Raw genomic sequence first — 21,991 nt, forward strand, 5'->3', positions numbered from 1 at the left:
TAACAGTTTTGTAGGAAGAAAACGGGGTGTTAAAAATGACTTTCGTGCTACTTTAAGCTAAAAAGCGATAAAAACTGGGCTGTTTGGTGGTACATCCTAAAAGCGATAAACTGCTAGTACTACTAGTACTCGTACTACTACTACTACTACTACTACTAGTACTAGTACTACTACTACTAGTACTAGTACTGCTACTACTAGTACTAGCAGTTTATCGCTTTTAGGATGTACCACCAAACAGCCCAGTTTTTATCGCTTTTTAACTTAAAGTAGCACGAAAGTCATTTTTAACACCTCGTTTTCTTCCTAGAGAAAACACAACATTCGTGTTGTGTTTTCTCTGTCTTTTGCCTATTGCTCAGGCACCTTCATTAAGGACCACAGTGACTTCAAATTATTTTCCGTCATTGTTGTCAATGTGTATCAATATATTTTGAATGTCCTGCGCTAATGCGGCAGTAGCTAATGCGGCGTATCAATCTCGCATCCGCCTGCACATTATTTCAGGTTACCAGAAAATATTGCGCCTGTAAATCGTGCTTTGTCTGCACAATTCGTGTGTACTGCGGTGAACATTGCTTTACACTTAACATCCTGTTTCGGCTCACGCTAGAACAAGCAACTCTGCGCAAATGCTTTCTTTCCTGTTGGTGTTTCTACGCTTCGCCACCACCAAAAATAAAGTTTTTGCTGTTTTAAAGCACATCTCTGGGCGCGTTGGTAATAGCTAGACACGCTTAAAAGCGCTGTTGTTGAAAGTAGTGCATATGTGCCAATGTGGTCCGTACTTTGTTGTTTAGAGCTTTTAAGTATGTTTCGTTGCTGTTGTTGTTGTTGTTGTTAGTGTAGGGTAAAGTGGGGCTACTTGAAGACGGGGGCAAGTTGAGGACAGTTTGGGTTTTTCGCGTGGCATTTTCTTAGCAACATTTTTTTCTCGTCTGTGAAACCAGGGTGAGCACAGTCGTTGTCTGGGCTTTGAAGTAGCGTGTTGGCGTTCTGCACGTGGCTCTTTAGAAAGACGTGAGACGCTGTTTTGCAGATGTGGTCGAGGTTAGAGGGGCTTTTTTTTGTCCCATCTGTAACTTTCGCGAGCATTGACTTCCAATTTGCTCATTTCTGCTCCTCGGCTAATAAATGACCTCACCGTTATCATGCTGTGTCACTGCCCTGTGTTTCCATGTGCACTACTCGTGGATGACCGTTTCGGTTGGCCCAAACAAAAGACAAAATTTAAACCCGGCATTAATTTTTTGATATCCTCAACTTACCCATAGGGAGGGGTAAGTTGATGGAAATATGTAGCCTGTCATTCTTGGTTCGTACGAAATAAATATCTGGTTTAGCACCACAGTCATTTGTGGGTCATTTCTGAAAGGTTTGGGGATTCAGTCAACGAATTATGATACAATTTAGGCGATTATTCTGACTGCTATTGACAAAATAGTTCAACTGTCTTCAACATAGACCACCTTACCCTAATTTCATGCACATATTGTCATCATCCTTCCACAGTACTATACGCGCACTCTGTTTAAGCACATGAAACCGTTAGCTCCCTAAAAATAACTGGCCGTGTGCAACGTCGTAAATCCCTTCCCATCTAGACGCAAAGAGAACTCTCGTTAGCAAGTATACTTCATTCCTTCTGATCTGTGCCTCCACCATGCAGAGGAAGAGAAACACTGAACCTCCTTGAGAACTTCCGTTCTTCCACCCATGGCCTGCAAACGACTCGTGCCGATTTTCGCCTTGAGCCTTCCTTTCCCCCTCTCCCAAAGAAACATTACCTCCTTGGAATTCCCGCCCTCCCCTTTTACAATCAATATGGCCGGGCTGCCCAAAAAGCAGACAGCGCATGCGCGGTGGTTGACCGTAGCGCCCTCTTCGCTCCGCTGCCTTTTCGGTATGCTCAAAGTTCAGCATAAACATCTCCCGATTCAACACGTAGCTCTGCACCAGTCGTTCGCCGAGCAGCGCTTTTTTCTCGTCTGGTTTGCATTGAGGAACGCTTGGGCTGATTCTTTGAAAAAGTGTGGTCGTGCTTCGAGGTGAAACGGAATATATCGTCCGCTCAGAGGAGCAAAAGTTCGCGCAGAAGAAGTCGGTGTTTTGAAAGAGTTCGAACAACTACAGTGCATACAGGTAAGATGCGAGTGTGGTTGTGAGTGAGATCGTGCTCTGTATGACCTGTCAACGCGTTCATAACGCGAAAAATAGGTAATCAGACAGTGGCAAAGTTTGTAGAACTTTCTACATACTTTCGATACGACGTGAATGAATTGTTCGGAGAAGAAAATACATAAATAAGATAATCATAATTTCGACGGAAGCGTTCTAAAATTAGGTAAAATTCCCCTGTTTGCTGAATGGGATGCACCGTAAGCATTGGTTTCCTTACAGCAGGAGATTTTTTCCCTTCTGGTCGTAGCCTGTAATTTTTTTTTCTTTTTCTTTGGGTTTCCCTTTACGCGGGAAGTTCCAACAGACATCCCTCGCTTCCCCACGCAGCGTACTCGTATATTATGTCAGTTCAGAAATTTTATATAACAGAGATTCTAGACGTCAACCTCATGTTATGGTTTCGTTATGGGGACAAACAAATACAGTAGCATGTTGCAGAGTATAGCATAAGAGGGTGCCATTCGTTTCGAAGTTATTGAATAATGAATGTTTTGCGCCTATTAAATGCTGCTCAATATTTGTCGAGTTGGAACTCAAACCATTATGACCAAAACAATGTCTTGTACTCATATGGTCTCACACCAAATGAGGTGCTCTTCTACAACAACAACATGCTTAGAACCATCACGTCGTCACCTTGGTACTTGGTACCAAGTACCTCGTCAAGGATCCGCCCCTTTTGTGCCTGACCCTCATTTTCGTTGGAAGCGAAATAAATACTACAAACACAAAGCAATACGGTACAGCGCTATTTGCTTTATAGATTAAAGGAGCTATGAACTGTACCAAGCGAGTCCGCCGACTGTGTCGGCTCCAAACGGCGATTTCAACGTGTTGTCTGTGACATCTTTTGTATAGGTGAATTTGATAGGTGCGTATCTTCAGCACATAGCACGCTCCTAGCCAACAAACTTCCCGAATGACAACGTTCTCGCCCATGATTTGTTGATAACGACAGGCGGAGCCTATTATGTATCTATTATGCACGGCTACAAAATGGACTACGCCTCCCGTTTTCAACGAATCAGAGACGAGAACGTTGTCATTCGGGATGATGGTTGGCTAGGAGCGTGCCTTGTGATGAAGTTCATCTTGAAGAGGGTAAAGCAGAACGTTATGTGTACCTCCGCGTTGGCGTCTGATTGGGTGCTACAATTCTTCAGATGACGTAACGATGGATACAGGCATCTGGACGGCGGTGCGTCTACACTCTTAAAAATGAACTTCGCCACATAGCACGCTCCTAGCCAACCATCATCCCGAATGACAACGTTCTCGCCCTAGATTTGTTGAAAACGGGAGGAGAAGCCTATTTTGTGCCGTGCATAATGGCACAAAATAGGCTCCTCCTCCCGTTTTCAACAAATCAGGTGCGAGAACGTTGTCATTCGGGGTGATGGTTGGGTAGGAGCGTGCTATGTGGTGAAGTTCATTTTTAAGAGTGTACTCGCCCGAATACGAGAGATAATGCGTTTTTGTATTAACGCTGCACAAGTTATGAAGGAGAAGAATTGAACAATAAATTGGGTAAATAGAATTACGAAGCCTAGAAGAACAATATTACATCTATTAAACCCGCAACTAAATACATGCAGATAGGAGTTCTTGCCTACTTTAAGATATCAATAAATATTACTTTGGGCATACATCCGCATACTGTCGACTTGTGCTATAGATAATTCTATAATTCAAGTTTTCATGATGGCAATGAGTATCCCATACTGTACAGTAGCCTAGTACAAGACACAGGTAAAGTTGGGAGGAAAGCTAAGCAGCAATGCGTGCGATGATCGACTGCACCTAATCCAGATCTACCTAATCCAGAGTTGCCTGGAATTAATCCGGATAGGAGTGTAGCCGCCTTGCTATATGACACCGCAAAACATGTCACTATAATCTCTCGGGTAGGATTGCGTAACTTACATTATTATTTCATAATATCATGTATCACTGTGTGAGTCATCAATAAGTATATCACATCCTCATTTTTATTGTGTGCAAATAAAAAAAATTTAGGTCAATGTCACTGATACATTCTCTTGCTGCTTCGGCTTTTCGTCTCGTGTTCCAGCTGTGTTCTACAAGGCAAACTAAGAACTTGATACTACACTCTTAAAAATGAACTTCACCGCATAGCACGCTCCTAGCCAACCATCATGTCGAATGATATCGTTATCTGCCCTGATTTGTTGAAAACGGGAGGCGTACGCCTTTTCTGTGACAATTATGAACAGCATAAGTGTCACAAAAAAGGCGTACGCCTCCCGTTTTCAACAAATCAGGGCAGATAACGATATCATTCGAGATGATGGTTGGCTAGGAGCGTGCTGTGCGGTGAAGTTCATTTTTAAGAGTGTAGGCAAGAATGACCTCGCACGATGTTGCTAATTATTTTACGCTGATTCCCGTAGAGAGTAGTTATTTCTTATCCCGCTTTATTTTATAATTTCGTAGACTGTGTGAAACATAAAACATTAATATTGCTGCGCGCGTCGAAGGTTTTCCGTTACCGAACGAATTATGATGTAACAAGGCACGCTCATTAATGATTGAATCGAAGGCGTCGACAGAAAGCGAATGGTGTTGAAATCTAAATTGCGCGCGTTAGGATGGGGAAATATTTCGCATAATCCATTAAGCACAAAGTGTCAAATTTAAAAGACTGACTACTGATCTCTGCTATTAGCCGTTCGATTAGCCGTTCGCATAAAACGTGAGAGGGAAGCTGATTGGTGGCATGCTAGTGCAGATGAACTTTATATTACAAAACAGGATTATCATTTTCGCTATAGGTGTGCACTCTTAAAAATGAACTTCACCACATAGCACTCTCCTAGCCAACCATCATTTCTAATGATACCGTTGTCTGCACTGATTTCTTGAAAACGAGAGCCATAGTCATGATTTAGTTGTTGTTGTTGTTGTTGAAAACGAGAGGCGTACGCCTTTTCTTGTGACACTTATGTTGTTCATAATTGTCACAAAAAAGGCGTACGCCTTGCGTTTTCAGCAAATCAGGGGGCTTAATCACTTCCATCATTCGCGAGCCAACGAGGGGCGGAGCTCTCGTTAACACGAACACGTTGACACGTTGACACGTTTCACGTGACGCGCGTTTTCTTTTTTTTTTTTTTTTTTTGTTAACGGGACAAAGGCGTAATCTCTTGCTCGCGTAACGACCGACGGCGTCGTCTGCCTAACGAATGTGTTCACGTGCTCACAGGCTTCATCGCCTACATGGCTCATGATCTAACGAGGCGTGAGGCACTCGGGAGATCGAGCACGTGGTGTGTGACGCGTTCTTTTCGTTAAAGTGACAGGGGCGTAATCTCTCGGTCCAGTTACGATCCAATGAGATCGTTTGCCTAACGAGTGGGTCTACCCACTCGTTAGAATGTGAAACATCTTCATTTGGAGATTTGCAGGTATACGAGAGATATTGTTGAAAAGGTTGATTGATTGATTGATTTGTAAAAGAAACAAATGGAGATGTTAGTCCCGAGCCTACTCGGGACTGGCTACTCCAGGACGCGTTATTCAGAAAAGAAAGGAAAACTACTCAAGAGTTGAAAAGAAATATACCAATAATTCGTGACTTTACGTCGCGAGACAACTGCACTCTTAAAAATGAACTTCACCGCATAGCACGCTGCTAGCCAATCATCATCTTTAATGGTATCGTTATCTGCCCTAATTTGTTGAAAACGGGAGGCGTACGCCGTTTTTGTGACACTTATGCTGTTCATAATTGTCACAGAAAACGCGTACGCCTCCCGTTTTCAACAAATCAGGGCAGGTAACGACATCATTAAAGATTATGGCTGGCTAGGAGCGTGCTATGCGGTGAAGTTCATTTTTAAGAGTGTATGATCACCCGAGGATTCTTTTTTTTTTATCGTGTGCCCAAATCCCAGTGCACGGCACACCGTATGTCACGTTCCGCGCGGAAGCCAGGGTATCTAAGCAACTTGTAGTCCGCCACCAAGTATCTGCCACCTGGGGCGGTGTTCGACCCCGCAACCTTGGGTTCAGTATAGACAGAAATGCTACCAACTGATCCACAGGAGCCGGTTTAGAAACACATCAAAACATTTTGTATTATACGAGCTGTCTAAAAGCATGGTTTCAAGGCGTGTACGATATGGAAGGCGTTTTTCGTTGTCAGTGACGATAACAAAAATATGCGTACGAGGAGTGATCAAAAGTTATTTATGTTTATGCAAGTAAAATACTTCTAAACTTGAAACTTGTATCTATCGCGGCAGTTGCCTTCGGGAACCACACACTTAGCACAGCGCTTTCTTTTTTTTTTTTTTTTTTTCACTGCGGTCTCATTTGGAAACTGCAAAGAGCTGTCCCATTGTGACATTCGTATGAATCTCCAGAACATCCTGATTTTTTTTTTATTCGACTGATTTGTGAAGAAACGAAAAAGGTATGAGAGTTGTTGTCTCAGTTACTCAATAATTGTGAAATTAAAAACGACCAAAACGGAATGCAGTTGAAAGAAAACAGGATTTCAGGATGTTTCCAAGATTCAAAGGAACGCATCGAGACAGCACTTTGCTGCTGCCCAAGAGGACCTCCAAAAATGTCTCGGGCAGCGGAAACAGCGCTGGGCTCAGCGTGTACAGTTTCCGAAGTGGGCTACCTCGAAGTCTCACTCACCTTGATGGTGACTGAGTTTCAAATGTGTAAGTGTTTTACGTTTTTTTTAAAATATAAATCCACTCCGGAAATTTCGTGATCTGTCCTCCTATGTAAAGAAGCACTATATATGTCTCTGTGTACTTCAACGGTTGCCGTGTAGCGTGCAATTCGTAACACCTCAACTCAGAGTGTTCATTACACTCAAAGCTAGCTTAAACCTCGCTTAAAGTGACTAGGTAGCCTAAGCACCCTCTCTCCATTTTCCCACGTCTGTACTGTGAGCAGGGAAGGGGAGGGGGAGTATGTTTATTAAGGAAAAAGAAAGGAAAGGTCAGCCAGACGGAGGTCGGCTTGCTATTCCAAAAAAATGGAAAATGGGGACGAAGAGAAAAGGAAAAGAAAAAGAGGGAAAGACAAGGAGAAAAGGGGAAGAAAAGGAAAGGGGAAGGCAAAGAATAAAAGAAAAGGAGAAAACGGGAAGAAAATGAACGGGGAAGACAAAGAAGAAAAGGAAAGGAAGAACACAAAACTAAAATTGATAAGCTACCTCTAGGAGTTACGCTTCAGTTATACCACAAGCACATGGAAGTGGAACATTGCCTGTGAAGGTTACCACTTAGGTCATCGTGTATATTTAGCGTTATTTTAACACGATATATTTTAACGTAATTATCGGTCCGACTTTCCGGTTCACGGAGTTGTGTCGCGATATTCTTTCTCGAAGACAAACGAAAAGCCAGGAGACACGCTCTTGTATCGCTAAAGTACGCCGGCTTGAGTTGTTCAACCCGTTCACTTTGTTTTCTCGTGTTACGTGCAGCCGGCGCATTTTATCGACACAAGAATGTCCCTTCTTACAGCTCCGTCTCACTTCAAATCCTCCTTGTACTCCTCCACAGAGAGCAATTAATCTCCTGCGAGGTCTTCCCATCGGTTAGAAAGTCGAAGAGTCTAAAGATGCGAATTTGTGTTACAGCCAGCCAATACAGGGCTCCAGACGTGCAGACACGCGTGCCACTACAAGAGCCCTTCGGCTTCGATTCCCTGAGAAGGTCACCCATCGCGACCAGATGGCGAAAATAGTGCGATGTGTTATGCACGGTATACGCCTTCTCTGCCCTTATGGCACAGCAACACGCCAGGAGCAGGAGGCAAAGACTGATAGCAAGAGGGCATCATACAGCTTCTTTAAAGGGCTTGTGACACATCGATATATATACAGGGTGTCCACGCTAAGTGTGAACAGATTTTTAAAAAATATATCAATCACTTTTTCCGAGATGAAATCAATTGCAATATAGCATATGCTGAAGGGCACTCCCTAGGGGGGCATTAACAGACTCCTAAGGCAATGTCTTAATGACTTTCAATAATTAACTTTTTAATTATAACAGCTACGAAGTTGCTCCAATGAGAACATCTGATCTCTTCGGTCACCAGATACCAAAACCGTTTTCAGAACAAAAATCCGTTCGGTAGATCGTCCGCAAAAAAATCGTGAAGGCACGCCATTTTTTTCTTTATTTGGTTTATTGCGCATCTTCAAAGAAGCGGCTTTCCTTTACTCCCAGTGTGAGAGAGTGAAAGAGCACAATGCACAATATATATATATATACAAGGGGAAAATAGCAGAAGCTCTGTGGCTGCACGTTGAGCAGATGTTTACAATTTGATCGAAAAATTTGATTTTGAAATTGATTTGATTAAACATATGCTCAACGTGCAGCCACAGAGCTTTTGCTATTTTCCCCTTGTATATGTACTTGCTGGCTTGCACTGCGGCCTCCACAGGTGGCGCCGTCACCGTGGAACATTGACGTCTCGCCGGGACGCGTTGTTAGCGCTAACCCAAGATCGTGTCACTTCCCTGTGCCGGGCTGACGAGCTCCAAGTAGAGCGAAACAGCTGTCTTCGGCTGGGAGTGCACGATCAAATTGTAAACATATATGTATATAGATACTCATGAAACGATGCGACAGCACCAGAGGACACGTGTTTCGCCGTGTTTGCGGCTCGTCAGCTCTGGGTAGCTGCGCATCGTATATATACTGAGATATATATACTATACTACTATATACTAGATACTATATATATAAATATATATAGGATGAGGTAAAAGGATTATCAAACGGCCACGAAGTTTTACAGAAGTTCAAAAAAAGACGCGGAAACATGACGTCATGTAGCAAACCTATTTAAGAAATGTGTAATCAGCTACGCATCTTTTGTCCTGACGAAGACAGTGCCACTGTCGAAACGTCGACCCCTTGCCCATTTTACTTTTTAACGTCTCCCCATATTAATAAACTAGTGTTTTTAACTTCCCCAAAATCTGTTTCCGCGTCTTTTTTTGAACTTCTATAAATATATATATATATATATTTACCTGAGACACCCGGTATATATATATATATACCGGGTGTCTCAGTTAAATCCCCAGGGTAAATAATTCGCGAGCGGGTGCACCAATCGACGAACTTTCCTTTTACAAGTATCTGTCCGATACCACCTACAAGCTGAGTACCGTGTGAATGAGTGTGTGGGGGGGGGGGGGCGCTCATTATTTAAATAAAAATTCAAATGAGTTTCATAAAAAAAACATAACTTCTAAAGCGGGGCGCCCTCGGCATTAAAATTGGTACTACCCCTTTTGGGACCTTCAGTGGACATCTTTCAGAGAAAAATCTGCCACCGGAGCGAGTCATTTGTTGCAGTAATTAATCGGTTTCGGTTTACATATATTTGTCGCGGTCTGGAAAGTCTTCCGGAAAACCCAGAGAAAACCTCAGAGAGCACTGCCGATGGTAGGGTTCGAACCCAGCCAACACCACCATCTCCCAGTTTTCAACGCGATCTTGGCTACCACTAACGAGCGGACGCTTTAGTCCGATCGGCTATCAATCCGATCAGTTATTTATTTGTACGTTTATATTTATATATTTATATTTGTTTATTTATTTGCATAACATGGGGAGAAATGTAATGTGATGTGATAGAGGAAGAAAAAAAAATCAGCTCGAAATCTTCCTACTCGCTTAAGTCGTTTGCGCATATACAGGGTGTCCCAGAAAACGTGTCATTGAATTATAATAAAAAAACTACGCCACCTAGAATCATGCGGTCAACGGCATTTGTTCTTATTAGGTTTTTGCCACCTTGTAAAGTTAATGTCATGTACCCCAAGTTTAATTATGCAAATATTTGCGAACTGAACTCAGAAATTTGCCAAAGGAAGGTCACTTTTTTACCCCACCAATATGAAGAGCGTGCTGAATTCACTCAAATTCATGATAATTGACTGTGATATTCACGAGCTATCGCATCGGAAAAAATAGCCGAATATCATGGTTTTCGGAGCATAGCGCGCGATGATTTTTTGAGCGCAATCGCTCTCAGTGCGACGAAAGGAGGTTCCGAAGCCTGCCCACAGATTGATAGTAGAAAAAGTAACAGTTCCTAAAATTGGGAGAGGGAAAGCATTATCCCAGCGAAAGTCGGACGTGATAAGCCGTGCCTGTTTTATCTCTTTCTGCGATGTCGGGGAGGGCTGGGTTTCCAACCTCCTTTCGTCGGACTGACAAAGATTGCGCCGAAAAATTCATCGTGCGCTATTCTGTGCGACCTCCGTAGAGCATGATTTTCGGCGTTTTCCGATGGGATAGCTCCTGAATATCCCTGTCAATTATCATTAATTTGACTAAATTTGAAACGCTCTTCACATTGGTGGGGTAAAAAAGTGACCTTTACTAGGCAAATTCCCGACTTAAGCTCGCAAAAATTTACATAATTAAACTTACGTTACACGACATTCAGTTGAGGATGTGGCAAAAACCCAGTAAGAACAAATGCCATTGACCGCATGACTCTAGGTGGTGTAGGTTTTTTATTATAATTCAATGACACGTTTTCTGGGACACCCTGTATAGGTATGACGAATCTAAGGTTCGTGACAGCGTACTTCTTCTCGCGCTCGTGCGCCGAACAGACTGCATGCAAGACGACGACGACGCCTTCTCGCGTCACGAATACCTACTAGGATATTGAATCATGCCCCGTACCGCGTCTCTGTCATTTCAACGAAAATGTCACCTTCCTTTCCATATAGAGACGAGCTTCTGGCAACGTGCCTATATTTTCATATCGCGCTCGAGGACTTTTAAACTGCGCCAGGAGGAAATCCCGAAAAGGGCTAAAGTTCTCAACGCGTCCTTTTTTTTTTTATTATTATTATTATTCACGAACTTCTGAGTCGAGTTTCAAAGCTCCATAACCCTGCTGTTCTGAGGGATGAAAAAAAAAAAGAAAACTACTCGTCTTCCATGAATTTATTCCGTCCCCCGTGGGCATGTTTTCCCTTTCTCTTTTTCTTTCTTTCTTTCCTTATTGTTTCTCTTGTCTTTTCAACTGAAGGTCAAAATTCATTGTTTCGTGTTCCGTGAAATTGAATTTTCTCACGTTTCCCGTAACTTCGTCAGGTGTTTCTTTTACGTTGATGCTTGTGACCTCACTGTGATTTACGGCATCTTTTACTTTTGATTTCTTGTAGTAGGAGGAAAAGTCCGCTCATACTTTTTGCGCACGGACATATACGTACCATAAATTCGATCTAAGGTTACATTTATTTTGGTTTTAATTGGCCCGATTCTGGCGAAATAAAATGAGCGTGAGAGACAAGGAATTGAAACAAAACATACTTCTAAACGGATCATTTCATTGTAAGTGACCGATGCGGTGCAAAGGATTGCGACATAAGAACTGAAGTTCCTTCCCACTAAGAAAAAAGAAGTGGATAGTAATGCTAAAGAATGCGAAGTAATCGTTGGTGAAGGATCCAAAGTCACTCTCAGGAATGGAAAGTTGTGGAATCTCACCAGTTGTTTTACTTGAGAGAGTCTTCTTGTGCACTTTCCAGCAGGTGTCACCAGGATCACTCGTAATGTCGCCCAGGACGCGTTCTAAACCCCTTGGAACCAATCCTTCCCGCTGTGCTCCTCCCACTTTAGCACACTGCTCACAGACAGGTCCGCTTCGTGGTATCAATGCAATTTAGGTTGAGCACCACCCGCTCTCTTCTTATTCCCCTGTCAAATGGCCAATCTTCAATGGCCATTGAAACCAATGGTCATTGAATATGCACGTAGCGCCACCAAGCATGCAACGTGTAAACTTGTCAGAGAGCAGCGATTGCAATGCTCCCTAACAAGTTGACCTGCTAGATGCCTGGAGGGGCTACCCGCGTGGTGAATGGCCATTGGTTTCAATGATCATTGGAAGCAATGGCCATTGAAAATGCACGTGGTACCACCAAGCGTGTAACGTGTAAAGTTGTCTGAAAGCAGTAGATGCAATGCTCTCTAACAACGCGACATGCTAGATTCCTGGTGGCGCTACGCGCGTGGTCAATGGCCATTGGTTTCAATGATCATTGGAAGCAATGGCCATTGAAAATGCACGTAGTACCACCAAGCGTGTAACGTGTAAATTTGTCAGAGAGCAGTGGATGCACTGCTCTCTAACAAGTTGACATGCTAGATGCCTGGAGGCGCTACCCGCGTGGTTAATGGCCATAGGTTTCAATAATCATTGGAACCAATGGCATTGAAAATGCACGTGGCGCCACCAAGCGCGTAACGTGTAAACTTCTCAATGCTCCCAATGCTTCCAATGCTCCCTGACAGCTTCACATATTACACTCTTGGTGGCGCTACGTTCTATTTTGAATGGCCATTAGTTCCAATGAACGTTGAAGGCCGCCCGTGTAACAGGTTATTAGGGCGTTATCCCGTCATGCAATGTTCCCTTCGTCATCGCCTGAGATCCTTATTCAATTCACACCCACTATAATTTCACTGCTTCAAAATGATCTCTTGGGAAGCAGCGATAAGTGTCAGTCAGGGAAGTATAATGCAAAAGAAAAAAAGGAGAAGAAAGCCGGTCTTATCCCGTGAAAGCGCTTTCAACGTTTCAACGAGAGACGGTCTCCCAAAAAAGAAAAAAAATGTCTGTAAGGATAGCCCACGCAGGTTCAACGTACCTTGCAGACTGACTCTGCTCAGTATCTGGAAACCACCATTCCGCCATAATAGCTACGTAGGGAACGAAATGCAGACTTTCTTAGTAAATGCTTATACGCGTTAAATGTCCAACTTATGCACTGGGCATTATTTATTTATACGTTGAGTATCCGATGTGGGTGTTTCGGGACGGGGTGCTGGCATAGTGGTACGGGTCCACATCGCAAGGAAAAGGAAAGATGAGATGAACATTGACAGAAGTAACTACGACTCGCAATAAAAGCATATATTTAAGCAAAATGTAAAAATATAACCAGATATTACGTTTTACATTTTCCTTACAGCGGTTGTTACATCTTGATATAACTGATTCATTGAATTACGAATCATGCACGCATTGCACTGCACGCGAGGAAAAAATAATTATTTTTTTACGCGTCGTATCTGGCGAGACACATACCCCTGCATACACTTCGGCGTCGAGCTGTGACGTCACAAAAGCTGGAGTCTCGGCCACTCCTATTGGTACTGGTAAACACGTGAGCTCTCCTGCGGCCGCCCCAATGGCAGCGGGATGAGTTTTAGTAATGGCGGAGCCAATTTTTGATACGTCTATTGACCTCTATACCTTAAAACTTGGAAAGGTTCACAGCGATGCAAATACATATTTTTTATATTTATTCAATACAACTAAAGGCGAAGTGTCTCAACCAGCTTAAAGCATAGTAAATGTCAACATCCATGTAATATGACACCACACAGTGTCAGTACAGTGCTCTACCATTCGCAGGTAAGAATCATTTCACGGTTCCTTTGAACAGTTCATTCAACATTTACCACTACACTCGTTCGTGTAACGTTGCTAAGGAACGGCTACATTTTTCTTAGCTGCCACTTTGTTGTGGAGGCCACACTGTACATTTATACCGATCGAACACATACTCGTTCCTGTTAAGAGCACGCGCATACGAAGCGGATTAAAATTTCTCATTTTACGAGCTATGTGGGAAAAGTATAGGAAACTCTCGCGTGCACGACTCAGTCAATATTGTTTACTCGTTCTTTCCTGCTATATTCGATTCTCCCTTTACAAGTTCATTCGCCCACTGATGCATCCGGAAGCTTTCCGACACAAACGTCGTCCTAAACGGCAGAAGCTGCGAGCCCTCTGGAAACCGGAAGTACACTTCAAGTACGGCCAACTTCCCAACTTGCAATCGATGTTTGGGTGAACGACCCATTTTTAAAACTTTCCACATTCTGCATAACATTGGCTTCTTCCACCGCTTAGACTCAGTACCGTGAAAAAGGGAAAGTGGATAATACTTTAGAGTCTCCTATCATCCATCACTCTCGCTTCCGGCACGAGGTACAGGTTGCTGCATTCGAAGGAACAATCAGTGTAGGCGGCATTTGCATAGTCTCTATTTACATTAAAGGTTATATGTATGTATATATATATATATATATATATATGCGGAAGAATAAAAGTTCAGAAGGCCACGCAGTAAATACAGTTATGAAGGAATGAAAGGCAAACAACGAAGGTAGGGGGAAGTAAAAATGGGGGTGATTTATTACAATTTAAACTAGTAGAAAGGTACCTAGGGGTATATGGTCAACGTTGCGACGGAAGCTCCGCCTTCGTCAAGACAGAAATCCTGACGAAGCCGGAGCTTCCGCCGCAAAGTTGACCATACCCCTAGATACCCTTCTATTATAGTTTAAATCGTAATAAATCACCCCCTTTTTTTACTTACCCTACCTTCGTTGTTTGCCTTTCATTCCTTCATAAAAGGTTATATATAGATATATATGAAGGTTAGCAGGAAACGATGAAGGTGAATTGTAGAAGGTCATACCCGGTCTCCGGGATGAGCGTTGTGGCCCGTTCGACGTGTGTGTTGATATATGCTTTCTTCGTCGCTTCATCATTCATCGTTTACGCGACAACTAATCCAAACCGTGTAACCGTGCTTGTCCTCGCAGTCCTACAACGGTTAATCATCTAACTGGCTTTCATTTACTGGCCTTGGTGCATCATTTTGTGGCCTTGTAGGAGGTTCACGGCACGAGTGGTACGGTGCACGTCACATGGTACGTGTTACAGTTGGAGGTGTCGAAGGAGTTTCACGGTACGAGTGGCTAGATGCATATGGCGCGGTACACCCTGCACAGTGTCCGTAGCGGGGCACGGGTCGTGCAATCACATGTGGCGTGGAACACTTGGCACAGTACTCGCATAGGCGTACACGGCATACGGTACATGCAGCATGGTACACCTGGCACGGTACCCGTAGAAGAGTACAGGTCGTACGGTAGATGTGGCGTGGTCCACCTGGCGCTGCCTGTAGTGGGGCGAAGATCATACGGTACACTCTTAAAAATGAACTTCACCACATAGCATGCTCCTAGCCAATCATCACCCCGAATGACAACGTTCTCGCCCTAGATTTGTTGAAAACGGGAGGAGGAGCCTATTTTGTGCCGTGCATAATGGGCACAAAATAGGCTCCTCCTCCCATTTTCAACAAATCAGGGGCGAGAACGTTGTCATTCGGGATGATGGTTGGCTAGGAGCGTGCTATGTGGTGAAGTTCATTTTTAATAGTGTACATGTGGCGTGGCACAGTTGGCGTGGTACTAGTTACACCCGCTTGTCCTGCGCGAGGGACTTTAAACACAAGGTGCGCTGAAATTTGAGCTCACGTTACAATACCTTCAGGTGGGCAAAATTAACGGGTTGTCGGGCAATGTAAAATGTCCCACTTATTATACGTGGCATTCACGGATAAACGTAAACAAGCCTTTCGGTCTCACGAAGACTTCCGGTCCTTCCGTGACTAAACACGCTCGGAACCAGCCATCATGCGGAATGATAGCGTTCACTTTCCTGATTGGTTGAAAACGGGAGGCGTACGACTCTCTGTGGCAATTTGTATTGTCATAAAAAGGCGTATACGGCCCTCTCTCGCCTCAGATCAGAAGCGATAACAGTATCAGTCGCCATACCGGTTGGCGCAGACCGTGTTTGCTGCGAAACTGGTTGTCGTTTTGGCAACGGAAGCGATGCAGAGGGGCATGTACAATCAGAGACTCAACCTTTCAGAGCTCCCAAGTCACATTTAGGGAAACGAAAGTCAGCAGTCGTAACAGAACCAAGAACAGATGAATGCCCCTCTTCCGTACAACTTAGCTCCCTCTGTGGTATTTCTTCACTTTCTCTCTCTTTTACTCTCATCCCTCTCTGACCAGCGGAACGAAGAGAAAAAAAAAAACGGCAGTAATTTATTCCAAGCCGTGAAAGAGCATTTGCATAACTTTAAGGATACAAAATGTTGTAAAGAAAGTACCGACGTCCCGAACGAAGCAATTCCTTCAGGTCGGAGCTTCTCGTGAAACGTTCATAATTTTACCGCCTCCTTGGCTGGCAGCCAAACCACTTCAACGTTTTGGAAATAAATTACTAACGTTTTTCGCCCACCCTGGCAAAACTTCCTCGAAAGTACTATACTTCTCTCTTTGTATATATATAGAGAGAGAAATACATGATGACGATGATATGGGGATAACACCCTATAGCAGTCCGAAAAATTTATCTCCTCACTTCAAACGAATCATAATACAGTGCGGAGGATGCTGCCACTCTGCGAGTACACTCTTAAAAATGAACTTCACCTCATAGCACGCTCCTAGCCAACCATTATCTCGAATGATATCGTTATCTGCCCTGATTTGTTGAAATCACGGGGCGTACGCCTTTTCTGTGACAATTATGAACAGCATAAGTGTCACAGAAATGGCGTACGCCCCCCGTTTTCAACAAATCAGGGCAGATAACGATATCATTCGAGATAATGGTTGGCTAGGAGCGTGCTATGAGGTGAAGTTCATTTTTAAGAGTGTACTTCTAATATCGTCAAATACCGAATACCGTAGGGCATTATTGATACTCCTCCGCGTATTACCAATGAGCGCTTCTCGTATTTTCTCGTGAGAAGTGGCCACTCTGTTCCTGCGCGAAATACATTCGCGACGCCAGCAGTTCATGAGCCGGAATACATTTCTCTGCTCTCAATATGTGTTCAATTTTCTCGACTGTCTTTCCCGAGAGCGCCTATACCTCTTCCTCTTACCCGCGATGGGAAGACGTCATACATTTCTATTTGGTCGCAGTATTTCTTTGGTCGCAATCTGTTACGGTATAGTGTTCCTTCAGCGTCGTTGGTTTCAGAAAGCGGGGAAAGATTTTATAGACCTGCTCTCTGGTTAGAAACGCGTGACGTCACGAGAACACTGGTTCGAGGTTATATTTTGCTGTGCTCTGCAAGAAGCGGGAAGAACGAGTCGTCTATCAGACGACCTGAGCCCCCTACGTCATCGATTTGGATTCGCCGCCGCGCAAAGCATGCTGGTAGGCATTATCAGCTTTATCAGCCTATAAGCCAACGCACTTTTACACGTATAAAGTAAGGATGTCAGCCAATCGCCGCACACAATTCCAAACAGAGGCTTTCTGTGTCTACTAGTGACTGCCCATGCGGCCGAAGGCGGTTCGCTTCCATAGCCACGGCCACCGAATGCGCGGTCGTGATTGGCGGACTCTTCGTTACGTCACGTGGTTTAACCGACCAGGCTTCGTTTCTAGCAGGTGGTGCTGTAGGCGTCTGCGCCAGTGATGCAGCGCGGGAGAAGTCACGTGTTTACGGCTACCAATGGGAGAGGCCCTAGCTCTCTTGCAGTTCTGACGTCAGAGCTTGACGCGTATTAGTGTTCTAGGGTATAAACTCGGAAGAAAAGAAAAAAAAAAACGAGCAAAACTATCCGTACGAAAAAAGTATTATTTCGCGTTCGATACTTTCAATATCTATTTCTAAAAAGCATTCCACTCCCACAGAATCTGAACAGGCCACAAAATGTCTCGATAAACTTCATTCGCACGTATACGCTTACCTTGAAAGGACTGGAAATAAAAGAACGAAATGTCATTAAAAACAAAAAAGAAAAAGCGTCAAGAAGCGCAAACCAAGTTAAAGCAAGCAAACACCTGGCAAGATTGGACAGACAGAAAAAGAAAAGCGCTTCACAGGAACGGAGGCAGGCATTTGTCGCTTCGTCCAGAACAAGGAGAAGGCTGAATGTGTGAAAGACATAAAATGCCGCGCTGGTCGCGGAACAATAGTCATCAGCGGACTATTGCTTGGCCCTACGGAATAGAAGAACAAAGTACTAAGTTTCTGTTTGGGTTTTTCTTCGTTTTACTTTCTCTCGTGATTGAAAGTGTGTCACCCGAGTCAGAGTGTTTTCAATCACGACGCCCGAGGATCGAGACGCTGTCTCTGTTTTTCGTGTTGCTAGCGGATCGATAGCGAATTGTTTCGGAAGACGGAGAATATATCGAGATGCCTAATTTGCTTCCACGTCCTCGGCGGCGGCCGCTAACGTGGATTAATTAAAAGAGGAAAGATCCTAAGTTAATGGTGCTGTATATTATGAAAGAACGGCGCGTTACATATCGGACATATTAGGGACGTTTGAGGACGCGTACGCGTAACGAAGAGTTTGTGTCGTTCTAGCGTGGCGTGGGCCGTGAAGACTTCGCGTGATCTTGTACAGTAGGATCGATTTCTTTATAGCCTATCACAATCTGGTGTTAAAAAAGCCGCGCTTCTACTTCAAGTTGATTGGAGAAAAGTCTCGTAGGAAGCAAAACTAAAGCTGGAACGTTCGGAACTACATTTAACCCGTGTTCAACCAAAGAACAGCACGAAATGTAGTCCGTCAACTGGTTTACTGAATTACTCAGCCGCATAAATTACACCGCGGAGCCACCCGATGCCGCCAATTTGGCTCCTCTTGTTCCGGAGTTTCAAGGTCGGCGCACTACTTGTCGCGACGTAGAGCTATTGCAGCCAATAGAAACAAACGTAGTGCGGGGCTTAAAGTAGCGCAGAAGTCATTTTTGACACCCTGTTTTCTTTCTATAAAACTGTTAAGTAGGCCAATAAGATGCGCCATGAGAAGTAATTCACACCACAGAGTCATAATTATCGCAGAAGTTGAATTTAAAGTACGCCGCAAAAAGCGACCGTGCGCAACGACGGTGGAGGGCAGTACCAGCCTATAATCTGCCTGGGACCTCGCGCTGACGCTACAAGGATGACGCTTGCTGATTGGTCCAGAGAAACGCTGTCTGCTACTCCGCTGTCGTCTGCTACTCGGCTGTCGTCTGCTACTCGGCTGTCGTCTGCTACTCCGCTGTCGTCTGCTACTCCGCTGTCGTCTGCTACTCCGCTGTCGTCTGCTACTCGGCTGTCGTCTGCTACTCGGCTGTTCGGGGTTCCCCCCCCCCCCAAAAAAAAAGCATTGCTCCGGGCTCGGGAGAACTGGCAAAACTGGTTTACGGCGGCAAAGGGACAAGGCGCTGACCCCCTCTGGGGTGTCAACGCGAACCACAACGAGTTCTCCCTGTAACGTCATCGGTGACGTGGCATCATTCTTCTCCTCCTAGTTACCTAGTATACCCCGAGTGACGAGTTAAGAGTGAACGCGAGGAGTCATGTTTATGTGAGTTTTTTTTTTTCTGGGAAACAAATTGCACACATCAAAACCTTTCTCGCTATTCGGTAAAATGACACACTCACTTTCGTCAGACGTCTTAATCGGGATTCTTTTTCTTTCTTTCTTTTTTTTTTCATGGCTCTCTGTACTCCCTTAAAGGAGTACAGAGGGTCGGGAAACAGTGTGGGCATTTGCCTTGAAGTGTCTGAGGAAAACGGGGAGAAAACACAACACACGGCCGGCGTCCAGATCTAAACCCTGGTGGACTCCCAAGTCTTGGCGAGGTCTGCCATCATCGTAGCCAACAGGCCGCTGGCCATGGGGACTCTCACGGCGGTTTTGTAGTCGCGCTTGAACACTTGATGTCCAAGCAGAAGCCAATGAGTGCCGGGCTTACGTTGCAATACACAGCCTCAAGCAAACTCGGACTATACGTTAATTAACGCCCCAACGTCATCGATTACGTAACGCCGCCGCGGAAAGTATATGCTGGAGGGCACCTATCAGCCGACGCGTTCTTCAAGCCTCTTGCCACTACAGCAAAATATAACCTCGAACCGGTGTTCTCGTGACGTTACATGTTTGTAAACAGAGGGTCGTCTCTGGCCGCAGCTTTCCGTCTGAGGCAACTTTGATCATGCTACTCTCTCTCGCTCTACGGCGCAACACTCCAGCCGTTTGTGGTGAGCCTGTTGGAGTCAGGCCACGCCCATCGTCCCCGTTACGTCATGAAGTGACGTCAACGGAGTTCATTCTCTTACGGGCTGACCGAAAAAGCGGAAGGGTTTCTGTAGCGCGTGCAGCTGAAAGACATCCGTAGCGCGCTACAGGTCGTCTATGATCATCGTTCTTCTGGGTCGTCTGGGTCTTCGCTGCTCTTTCAAAGTCTTACACAAGCAACTTCAGATGGCAACAAAAGACAGTAGGTACGAACAACGTTCTAAAATTTCCAATTAAGCCATCGCGGTATTAGAACCTGCCTTTGACAAGATCTTCGAATTCAACAGCGTTCAACAATGAAATCAGCTACATGCACAGCACCCGTACTCGTCGAAGCATAGGTCAACATCCACTTCGTATCAGTAAAGAGTATACCACGTGACACCGGCCTGACGCCGATGCCGCGCCATTTTCGGCAGCGCTTTCCGTAATTCCTTCGCTTCATAGAAACAACAATAGTTTCCATACCAGCACTGCCTCCATGTACAATGTTCTGTAGAGATGCCTCGTACTTCTCCATCCCGTTCTTTGTTATCATAGGCTAAACCCGCCCACATAATGACCAAGTGCTGAGACCTGATAAGCCGTTCGATGAGCCGTCACTCCGGCTACTCAAACAGGCCCAGAGGAAGAGGAGCGTGTATGTTGAGGGCAGAAATAAAGACACGAAGAGAAAGTGCGGCGCTAATCTAATAGAGCCACGTTTTTGCAGCCTTGTCGACCAGATGATATGTTATGGTAGAGTGGATGGAGGGAGTATTTATAGAGCGAATACATAGTGCTGATAAGAGAACCAGCTGCTGTACTCCAGCCAAACGCCTTTTTTTTGGGTGGGGGGGGGGGGGTAGCGTGGAAGTGTTCAGAAGATAACGCATAACACAACTGCCCTTCAAGATAAAAACTTCGAGGGCCCTGTTCTTTTTTTTTTTTCATTTTCTTGAATAGTTGTCTGTGTTTCCTTTTCTCTCTTTCTGTCTTTTCTTTTTTTTTTTCTGCTATGAAAAATTGAGGAGTTATTAATGTAATACTTTTACGCACGCGCAGAACTCGCTGAACCATATTTCACACGATAAATGTGATTGAAATAAGAGTATGTAGTATCAGGTCTGCACGATGGTGCCAACTTTAACGGGCATTGTCCTAGTAAACCGCACAGATAAATCGACATGGAATTTGGTCATTAGATGTGCGTGCAATACTTTTTCATTTCTGGAAAGTATTCAAACAGGGCGTCGTTTCTAACACTCTTTTTTCCTTCTCTACACTGACCGTCATGTATAACATGGAGCCTCCAGCCAAACACGTGCTTCCATTTTAATTAAAGCGTTTTGCGAAACCTGGCTCTTACACGGAACGCTTTCTATTGGTCGACGGAGACATATTTCTGCCAGCACGGCCCCGTGAGGCGTAGATGACTCTGAAGGAGTTATATTGCAAAGGAGCATGGAGCAAAGGAGTATGTTTCGCAACGTCCCCGTCTTTGCTACTCAATTATGAAACTCGAGCCATTCTCCAATTGTGTCTTGCGAAATGGAAAATTTCCGCTGCGTTCACTATGAAATTAAATAATCTCGGGATTGAAATGAAAAAGAGGAACTTATATCAGGCCTCGCAGGAGCGGAACCTCAAGCGGATGAACCCGTCCGTGTGCTCTTCGATCCATTGTCGGAATGACGCACGGGCCCGGCTTATCTTCGTAAACAACACGCTTTGTTTGCCAAGACCAGAATCCGAGGTTCGCTTGCCTATAGGGAGTTTTCACCTACGTCACATTGTGACGTGGCAGTGACGTGCATGCTCGTCAGCTCCGCCCACTGGTGGTCAACTTTTCGTGCTAGGGGCATTGAAAGCGCTATTTTTCGATG

At 44.6% G+C, this 21,991-nt stretch overlaps 1 protein-coding gene across 1 annotated transcript in view; it reads left to right on the forward strand.

The window, feature by feature from the left end:
• Window positions 1-1,949: 1,949 nt before the first annotated feature.
• The window catches only part of LOC135367988 (NK-tumor recognition protein-like), a 61,188-nt gene continuing 41,146 nt past the window's right edge, over window positions 1,950-21,991 (forward strand). The window contains exon 1 of the mRNA XM_064601071.1: window positions 1,950-2,142. The gene's annotated coding sequence lies outside the window, so the exon portion shown is untranslated. The remainder of the gene's footprint in view (window positions 2,143-21,991) is intronic.

Source organism: Ornithodoros turicata, chromosome 9 (assembly GCF_037126465.1).
Source record: "Ornithodoros turicata isolate Travis chromosome 9, ASM3712646v1, whole genome shotgun sequence".
Lineage (NCBI taxonomy): Eukaryota > Metazoa > Arthropoda > Arachnida > Ixodida > Argasidae > Ornithodoros > Ornithodoros turicata.